Genomic DNA, 11,047 nt, shown 5'->3' on the forward strand with positions numbered 1-11,047 from the left:
TTTCAATAAATTCTAACCTAATTAGAACTTTATAAGTCTAATTAGTAAATTTAAGATTAAATCTGTTAATGTGCGATCCCGTAGGTTCCATTCTATTTGATAGTAAGATATATTATGATATCCATCATAATATCATCGAAACTCTTTTTGGATGGATTGGAATATTTTCAACTCTATCTTTTAAGAATTATCGTGTTAAATGTGTGCTCTAGATACCAGATCGGCTGACACATTTCTGTACAGATCTAAGGATAAATTTATAATTTTGACTATAAATGAATAAAAGGGTTATTCTTCTATCACATTGTGTACATTGTGTCTGTGATACATCCTTTGAGTTAATAAAAATATTAATTTATATTTTTAAGAGTTAAAAATTTAAGACATGAATTTATATAATTAACTCATAAATAGCTCATGACCATAGGATCATCACGAGGATGGTGATCGATTTAGAAGATTGGTGTACGATCACTTCCTTAGGGTAGATGTGTCTTAAGTCTACGGTATGAAGACACCAGAGTGAGAGTACAGATATTCGTTGAGAACGAGAGTATTGAGCGTGACCACTTCGAGCAGTCATAAGAAAGTCTACCTTCTCGTCGATGACTAGCTCGATGCTGCAGTTGTATGTCTAGTTCTTTGACCTGAGGTGCATCGATGGTTCACCTTGAGTGTGTTATAGTTTGACTACACCATAACTCGATCTCCTAGTCATTCAGAACCCTGAGGAGTATGTTAGTTGTAGCATGTTCATTGTAGGAACCAGATCGCACCAAGAAGGGATCTATCAACCTCGATAGATGAGAGGAGTAGTCCTGTGATGATCAAAAGATTGAGTCCTTAAGCCCATGTCCATGACAGAGTGAAATAATGAAAAAGAGTTTTCCATTAAGGTTTCACATCGGACTCGGATCGATTGATTGATTCATATGACTGATGTTGGGTTTGATGAGTTCACCTTAACCCTAATTCAGTCGGGACTCATGATAGAAGAACTCAATCACACAGGTAGCTGCACCGAGAGGTTCATCTTCAGTTCTGATGGGTTGCCATCACATACTTCTAGGTGTCACTGATGGATTTTGGGAGCAATTAAAATGATATTGATGATCGATCATTCTAATTATCTGAATCAGAAGAGTTCTGGTCCATCGAAAGGAGTTTCGATGATGTCGATGATGAGATCATGACATATCTCATTACCATACAGAATTGAACCTAACTGGATCACACAAACAAGGGTTAGGATCTGGATGTCATCAATTGAGCTAGCTCAATTGATTTGGATAAGATCCAATTAGGTTCAAGGAAATCATGCTAGCACACGATTGAGCCTAACTTTCTCCTCATGTAATCTTTTCTGTCTCTACTGAGCCAAATATGATCTGGCTCATCCAGAGAACCTTGAGAAAGTTTCTCTCAGTCTAAATAAAGCTTGTCCAGCTCAAAAAAAGCTTGTCTTAATTCATGAGATGAATTTAAGACAACACCTGCTAATTTCTGGCACCTGCCAATTTTATTTTAGGACATCTGTCAAAAGTTGACATATGGGTCTTAAACTTAAGAGGGCTTATTGGAGGATTTTTTATGGAGTGTCCACATGCCAAAACCACATCAAATTGGGTGCCATAATCAGATTATGGCGTGAGCCCAATTGGATTAAGTGGGCGCCCCAAATGGATAAGATCAAGAGGAGTCTTGATCAACATGGACTCTTGGGAACCATCTCTCTTTGAGCTTATCCAATGTTGGCGCCAACTTAGGAGAGAGGGTGGGGTTCTTATCTGATGTGATCAGATGACATCACTCCATCAATCAAATTTTTTTCAAAATTTATTGAAAATTTTGATTGGTTGAATGATGTGGCACTGCGCAGCATACATGGTCTATATAAACCCTGCTGCGCCTAGGGTTTCGAGGTAGAAGTTATTTTATGCAAAAAACCTAATAGATGCCACCCCCTCCCATCTTCTTCATGTTCTCCCTGCTCTTCTCTCTCCCCTCTTCACATCCAAGGAGTTGGACGTTCATCTGGTGCAAGGAAAAGGCATGGTGATGCCTGGAACAGGAAGGCTGCAGGACTTCTTCGACAGGCTGCTGCTCCAACTTCAGGAAGATTTTTGAAGATCTTCCTAATCAGATTTAGATCTGATTTTTGGAGTGTAGATTCGTGAGGAGAAGATATTTCAGATTTTGCCCAAGTGGATACTAGTAAAGGCTAGACGCTTGCGTGACTACATCAGAACTTCGGACTGTGCTGAGATCATCTGTAGGGTAATCAGATTACCCTTGAGGTACTTCTTCTTTCATCATAGTTTTAGATTTAATTTTAGATTTTAAATATCAGATAATAAAATTAGATCTAACAGACATTAGATCTCAAATAGCATAGGATAAAAATTTTTAATTTATTCCATCCTAGATTTGATGAAATCTGGAAGATCCTACACAGGAAAAAGGTAATTTTTTCTTCAACTGGTATCAAAGCCAGGTTGTTGGCTCTATTTCAGATCTAATTTAGATCTGATTTTAATTTTTATTTATCTAATATTAAAGATTTTAGATATCACATCAGATATGATAGGATCTAAAATTAAAATATTTAAAATTAAATCTAAGAAGATCTAACATGCATGAGATGCATGACTAGACTAGGAATAGTTTGATCTATAACTAGTTTTGTAGTTTTATATTTTAATGAGATTAAAATATGAATTAGATCTAATTTATTCTCTATTTTTTTGATGTTATAAATATTATAATTAGATCAAAAAATAGAAAATAAATTTTTAATTGTTACTTAAAATTGATCTGATGCATGCCTAGACTAGTTGTAGAACTGTTCTGTAACTTGTCTAGAATAGTTTTTATTTTGAATAGTTCAATTTAAATTCTATTTTTTAGATATTACATATGATGTATCAGATCAAAAAGCCATGTTAATTAGATCAATTTTTGATATATGAGATGTATGCAAAGCATGTATTAGTTAGATCTTAAATTGTGTATATGATATGTAAATTTAGATCTAACTAGTTTTGTAGTTAAATTTATATTTCTGATTAAGGTGTTCCTCATGACCGTCCGATCATAAGAACCAAGTAGGATTTTAAGACCCTCTCTTCCCATTCAATGGGGTGTTCATATGACGTGTAGGGGTGCCGCACGTTCATCCTTAATCAGAAATCAAAACTTATTTTTCTGTAAAACCCTAGATCCTGAAACCCTAGGATTTATTTTACATGCTTTGTTTATGAACCCAAACTTAATTAATGAATTAAGCTTATGAAATTAAGTTAGATCTAAAATTGAGAATTTCAGATCTAAGATATTTTCATAAAATTGGGTTTGGGCTTGCGTAGCTCAATTAGGTCTAGCGGTTGATCAAACCGAATCAAGAATTAGTTAGGTGGGATCATGAAAGCTAATAATTGACCAACCTAATAGGATTAAGTCTGGATCAAGGTCGAATCACATTTGGATGTGACTCGATCAAGTTAAGACCTAATTTAGCTCAGTGGTTAGAGTCTGGATTGCAGGCTAACCCAATTAATTCTGGTTCGACAATTTGGTGTCTAAGGTAAGTTGGACAGATGCGACCGAATGGTTTTTAATTGGGAGCTACTCGACTCAAATGCATTCTTATCGAGTTAATGGCATATCCCTTCCACCGGTCTCACTTACCTGGCCATATGTGTCGATCCAATTCTGATTTGAGGTGGCTAACAATTCGAACTGACCCATGCCACTAGGTTAGTCATAATTGTTATGACTATGTCAAGTCTAGTTTAATGAGACCTAAATCAAATCTTTCTAAGAAAATATTAAGTTCAAGGTCTTCCACCATTGTGGATGTACGGGCCCTTTCCGGGGTTGATTGTTCTCGACTGGTTACAGTGGCTCAGTTGCACCGAGAAGATGCAATTATATCCATTAGGCATTGGATGCTACGGATTAGAGGATGGGTTGGGCTCAATATTTCAGATACGGTGAGAGATCCAATCAGGAATCTAGTTCGTGCAAATGGTGGGTGTGGCTTAACTAAGGATTGGAGCAATATTCTGGATACGGTGAGCTTCATGAATTAGAGACCAAGTTTTAGGTGCACCATGATTAGAGAATCATTGGACAAGAGTTGTCCACTCATCGGTTGACCCATCACCAATAACTGTTAGGTGAGGTGATGAGCCAGTCGGTGAGACCGCACCACCCACTAGAAATCACTAATCATGGAGATTTTCACATCTCTATCCAGAGAGTGTAGGGATCTGAGAAAATAGTGGGAGCCTAATTTGTTTAAAATGAAAACCCTAAACAAATTGGTTGAGTCTGATTACAAAATCTAACTAGAAACTTTTGACTCTCTACAGGAAATATGTCTGCCTCAAACCCCCTGACCAAAATTCTAGACACCCATAGACTGATTGGATCAAATTTTAAGGACTGATTAAGGAACTACAGAATTATTCTGGGTTCTGAAAAATTGACTCATGTCTTAGACCAGGACCCACCTGCCATGCCAGCACGTCCAACTGCTGAACAGAGAGCGTCTCTGGAAAAGTGGATGGATGATGATAACAAAGCAAAGTACTACATGTTGGGTGCAATGTCTGATGACTTGCAGTGCCAACATAAAAATATTTTGACTACCCATCAAATGTTGGCTCACCTATAAGAGTTGTTTGGTGAACAGAGTCGCGCGGCCAAGTATCAAGTCTGTCAAAGACTTTTTAAGGCCAAGATGCATGATGGGCAGTCAGTCCAAGATCATTGTTTGACAATGATCAAGGACCTTGAGGAGCTTGAGAAGCTCGGTATCATCTTAGACAGGGATTTTCAGATTGATGTGATCCTTCAGTCCTTGTCTGATGCATATGGTCAGTTCATCATGAGCTTTCATATGCATAAGATGCAGTGTACCTTGGTCGAGTTAATGAACATGCTGATTATGGCTGAACTTTCTATGAAGGGTTCAAAAAGCTCAGTTCTTACTGTGGAGCGGACTTCTACCAAAAGAAAGTTTTTTGGAAAGAAGAAGAAGTCTGCGAAGAAGCAGAAGGTTGATGGGAAAAAGAAAAAGATAGAACCGAAGAAGAAGGCTGCTGATAAGGAAAAATATTTCCACTACCAATTAGATGGCCATTGGAAGCGGAACTGTTCTCAGTATCTGGCCACCCTGAAGAACAAGAAGGATGGTCATTCTGGAGGTATGCTCGTTATAGAATCTAATCTTACGATTTCTTCTGCATCCAATTGGGTGCTTGACTCTGGTTCTAGTGCTCATTTATGCACTTCTATGCAAGGTTTTGAGGAGAGCAGGAGGCTGAGGGATGGGAAGATGATCCTACGCATCGAAAATAGAGCAAGAGTTGCTGCTGTGGCCATGGGAACCTACCCTCTGCGATTACCGATAGGATTATGTGCCTGCAGCAAGCAGGAATTTGATTTCTATTTCATGTTTAGCACAAAAAGGCTATGTGATTAGCTTTCATAAGGACCATTGTAATATTTTTTATGAAAATAATAAAGTTACAAATAGTTTTGTCATTAACGGTCTCTATCAGTTACATGTTGATGTATCTGTATTTAATATCGAGCAAAATGTGAATGCCATAAGAATTAAAAGGCCTAGAGATAGTCTAAATAATAGGTATCTGTTGCACCTAAGGCTAGATCATATAGTGGAAGACAGGGTTAACAAATTGAAAAAATTCGGACTATTGAGTCTGTTGACTTTCGAGTCATATCCAATTTGTGAATCATGCCTTCAAGACAAAATGACCAAGTTCCCTTTTATGGGACATGGAGAAAGGGCCACAGACCTACTTGCCCTAGTACATACGAATGTGTGCGGCCCATTTGATGTGCTGGCTAGAGACAACTATGTCTACTTCATAACCTTTATCGATGATATGTCTAGGTATGGGTATGTGTTTCTTATGAAACACAAGTCTGAAGCCTTTGAAAGGTTCAAAGAATTCAAACATGAGGTAGAAAAACAAACAGAAAAGCCCATTAAGGTTCTTCGATCAGATCGAGGAGGTGAATACTTTAGTCAGGAGTTCTTAGACTATCTTAAGGACAATAGCATAGTCTCTCAATGGACTCCATCTGGAATGTCTCAACTCAATGGGGTTTCAGAATGGAGAAATCGAACCCTATTAGATATGGTCCGTTCCATGATGAGCTTCACGGACCTCCCTGAGTTTCTTTGGAGACATTATCTCATGACAGCAATTTATGTATTGAATAGGGTTCCCTCTAAAATCGTTCCTACCACATCGTATGAGATATGACATGATAAAAAGCCAAGTCTGAATCATCTCAGAATTTAGGATTGTCCGGCTCATGTCAAGAGACAGCAGGCGGACAAGTTAGGGTTCAGGTCTTTTAGAGCTCGGTTCATAGAATATCCTAAAGAGTCATTAGGATACTATTTCTATATTTCGGAAGACCACAATGTGATTGTGAGTCGAAATGCTATTTTTTTTAAAAAATAGCTTATTCAAGATGGTGGCATCGGAAGAATAATTAAGCTCAAGGAGAATGTCTCCCAAGAGCAACGAGCTAAAGAACCTGAGAAACCAAATCAATCAGAACCAGTCCTAACACAACCTCTTTCACCTCGTAGATCGACTAGGGTTTTCTGTCCTCCTGAAAGGTACTTAGGTACTATACAAGAGGATGTAGAGAAAATGTTCCTCACGGGAAATGGGGCTCATGGTGATGATCCCAAGATCTATGACAAGGTGATATCAGATATCGACTCCGAGAAATGGTTAGAGGCAATGAGATCAGAAATTGACTCGATGCACTTAAACCAAGTCTGGACCTTGGTAGATCCACCTGAAGATATTGTACCTATTAGGTGTAAATGGATCTTCAAGAGAAAAATAGGTGCAGATGGGAATGTGGAGACATTCAAGGCTAGGCTCGTAGCGAAAGGTTATAGTCAGTGTGAAGGTATTGACTATCAGGATACCTTCTCACCCGTAGCCATGCTAAAATCCATCCGCACATTGCTTGTTGTTGTAGCCTATTTCGATTATGAAATATGACAGATGGATATGAAAATGACATTCTTAAATGGACATCTTGAGGAAGATATCTATATGGAACAGTCGCTTGGTTTCACATCCAGTGATGATGATCACAAGATCTGCAAGCTGCAAAGGTCCATTTATGGACTTAAGCAAGCATCTCAAAGTTGGAATACTCGTTTCAATGATGTGATCAAAATATTTGGTTTCATCAAGAACAAGGAGAAACCATGTGTGTTCAAAAAGATCAGTGGGAGCGCAGTTGTCTTCCTCGCATTGTACGTGGATGACATCCTCCTAATTGGGAATGACATTTCCATGTTGACCTCAGTCAAAGTATGGTTGTCTAAGGAGTTTTCTATGAAAGATCTAGGAGAGGCATCCTTTATACTGGGTATTAAGGTCTATAGAGATAGACCAAATAGGATGCTCGGACTTTCACAGGAGATGTACATAGAGGAGGTGCTAAAAAGATTTAGCATGGAAAACTCCAAAAGAGGTTTATTACCTTTTAGACATGGCATTCATCTCTCCAAGAAGATGTGCCCTAGCACACCTGAGGAGATTGAACGCATGAGCAAGATCCCTTATGCTTCGGTAATAGGGAACCTCATGTATGCCATGCTATGTACACGACCTGATATAGCCCATGCTGTGAGTGTCACAAACAGATATCAGTCGAATCCAGACGAAGAGCACTGGACTTCTGTGAAATGTATCCTTAAGTACTTGAGAAGGACTAAGGATATGTTTCTAGTCTTTGAGAATGAAGAACTCCAGATTCAGGGTATACAGACTCAGATTTTATGTCTGATATAGATGATTGAAAGTCGACATCTGGGAGTCTGTTTATTTGCAATGGTGGTGCAGTCAGCTGGAAGAGTTTCAAGCAGACGGTGATTGCAGATTCCACCATGGAGGCAGAGTATATTGCTGCATCGGAAGCTGCGAAGGAGGTATTCTGGTATAAGAAATTTACCGTAGAGCTTAGAGTGATGTCATCGGATGCCATCCCTCTTTACTGCGACAATAACGGTGCCATAGCCCTAGCTAAGGAGCCAAGGTCTCACCAGAAGTCCAAGCACATCGAGTGGCGATTTCATCTGATCTATGATTACCTCAAAAAAGGTTATGTCGAGATCAAGAGAGTCGACTCCACAGACAATGTGGCAGACCCGCTGACTAAGCCATTAGGCCAACAAAAGATCAAAGCCCACCTTGAGAAGATGGGACTTAGATATGTAGCCAATTGGCATTAGGTCAAGTGGGAGTTTGTTAGATGTGTGCCCTAGAGGCCAGATCGGCTGACACATTCCTGTACAGATCTAAAGGCAAATTTATAATTTTGACTATAAATGAATAAAAGGGTTATTCTTCTATCACATTGTGTACATTGTGTCTGTGATACATCCTTTGAGTTAGTGAAAATATTAATTCATATTTTCAAGAGTTGAAAATTTAAGGCATGAATTTACATAACTAACTCATAAACAACTCCTGACCATAGGATCATCACGAGGATGGTGATCGATCTGGAAGGTTGGTGTACGATCGCTTCCTTAAGGTAGATGTGTCTTGAGTCTACGGTGTGAAAACACCAGAGCGAGAGTACAGATATTTGTTGAGAACGAGAGTACTGAGCGTGACCACTTCGAGCAATCGTAAGGAAGTCTACCTTCTCATCGATGACTAGCTCGATGCTGCAGTTGTGTGTCTAGTTCTTTGATCTGAGGTGCATCAATGGTTTACCTTGAGTGTGTTATAGTTTGACTACACCATAACTCGGTCTTCTAGCCATTCGGAACCTTGAGGTGTATGTTGGCTGTAGCATGTTCATTGTAGGAACCAGATCGCACCAAAAAGGGATGTATCAACCTCGATAGATGAGAAGAGTAGTCCTATGATGATCAAAAGATCGAGTCCTTAAGCCCATGGCCATGGCAGAGTGAAATAATGGAAAAGAGTTTTCCATTAAGGTTTTACATCAGACTCGGATCGATTGATTGATTCATATGACTGATGTTGGGTTTGATGAGTTCACATTAACCCTAATTCAGTCGGGACTCATGATAGAAGAACTCAATCACATAGGTAGCTGCACCGAGAGGTTCATCTTCAGTTCTGATGGGTTGCCACCACATACTGCTAGGTGTCACTGGTGGATTTTGAGAGCAATTAGAATGATATTGATGATCAATCATTCTAATTGTCTGAATTAGAAGAATTTTGGTCCATCGAAAGGAGTTTCGATGATGTCGATGATGAGATCATGACATATCTCATTACCATACAGAATTGAACCTAACTAGATCACACAAACAAGGGTTAGGATATGGATGTCATCAATTGAGCTAGCTCAATTAATTTGGATAAGATCCAATTAGGTTCAAGAAAATCGTGCTAGCACATGATTGAGCCTAACTTTCTCCTCATGTAATCTTTTCTGTCTCTACTAAGCTAAATATGATCTGGCTCATCCAGAGAACCTTGAAAAGATTTTTCTCAGTCTAAATAAAGCTTGTCCAACTCAAAAAAGGCTTGTTTTAATTCATGAGATGAATTTAAGACAACACCTGCTAATTCCTAGCACCTGCCAATTTCATTTTAGGACATCTGTCAAAAGTTGACATATGGGTCTTAAACTGAAGAGAATTTATTGGAGGATTTATTGTGGAGTGTCCACATACCAAAATCACATCAAATTAGGTGCCATAATCAGATTATGGCATGAGCCCAATTGGATTAAGTGGGCGCCCCAAATGGATGAGATCAAGAGGAGTCTTGATCAACATGGACTCTTGGGCACCATATCTCTTTGAGCTTATCCAATGTTGGCACCAACTTAGGAGAGAGGGTGGGGTTCTTATCTGATGTGATCAGATCACATCACTCCATCAATCAAAATTTTTTCAAAATTTATTGAAATTTTTTGATTGGTTGAATGATGTGGCACTGCGCAGCATACAGGGTCTATATAAATCCTACTGCGCCTAGGGTTTCGAGGTAGAAGTTATTTTATGCAAAAAACCCAATAGCTGCCACCCCCTCCCCTCTTCTCCACATCCTCCCTACTCTCCTCTCTCCCCTATTCACGTCCAAGGAGTTGGACGTTCATCTAGTGCAAGAAAAAGGCGTTGTGATGCCTGAAACAGGAAGGTTGCAGGACTTCTTCGACGGGCTGCTGCTCCAACTTCAGGAAGATTTTTGAAGATCTTCCTAATCAGATTTAGATTTGATTTTTGGAGTGTAGATTCATGAGGAAAAGATGTTCCAGATCCTACCCAAGTGGATACTGGTAGAGGCCAGGCGCTTGCATGGCTACATCAGAATTTCGGACTGTGTTGAGATCATCTGCAGGGTAATTAGATTACCCTTGAGGTACTTCTTCTTTCATCATAGTTTTAGATTTAATTTTAGATTTTAAATATCAGATAATAAAATTAGATCTAACAGACATTAGATCTGAAGTAGCATAGGATAAAAAATTTTAATTTATTCCATCCCAAATTTGGTGAAATCTGGAAGATCCTACACAGAAAAAAGATAGTTTTTCCTTCATATCGATCATCAAGACAACGCTCGATGAATCCCACAATCGATCAGTGACACCTAGTAGTATATAGTGATAATCTAGTAGATTAAAAGTATGAACCAAAGACTTTCTGAACTCAGTCTCGTAAATTGCATTAGATTTTTCTTTTTCTACCAAGGTCAATAGATTTCATCTAGATCCATCCTACTCCAAACGGCGAATCTGAATCTACTGAAGCTAATATATACAGCAAGAATCCGAATGGCTAGGGATCAAGAAAATGTACAGTCAAACTTAGTAGCCTCGCTGTAAATAGCCAATGATACCGCAGGTCAAAAGATCACTCACACCATTACGGTATCGAGAAGATCATTGATGAGTGAGTAGACATCCATATAGTTTCTTGTGTTGGTCACGCTCAGTGCAAGTTATTCTCTAACAACCACCTGCACCCTCACCCCAGTGTCCCTAC

This window comes from Elaeis guineensis, chromosome 11, assembly GCF_000442705.2.
Source record: "Elaeis guineensis isolate ETL-2024a chromosome 11, EG11, whole genome shotgun sequence".
In the NCBI taxonomy this organism is placed as follows: Eukaryota; Viridiplantae; Streptophyta; class Magnoliopsida; order Arecales; family Arecaceae; genus Elaeis; species Elaeis guineensis.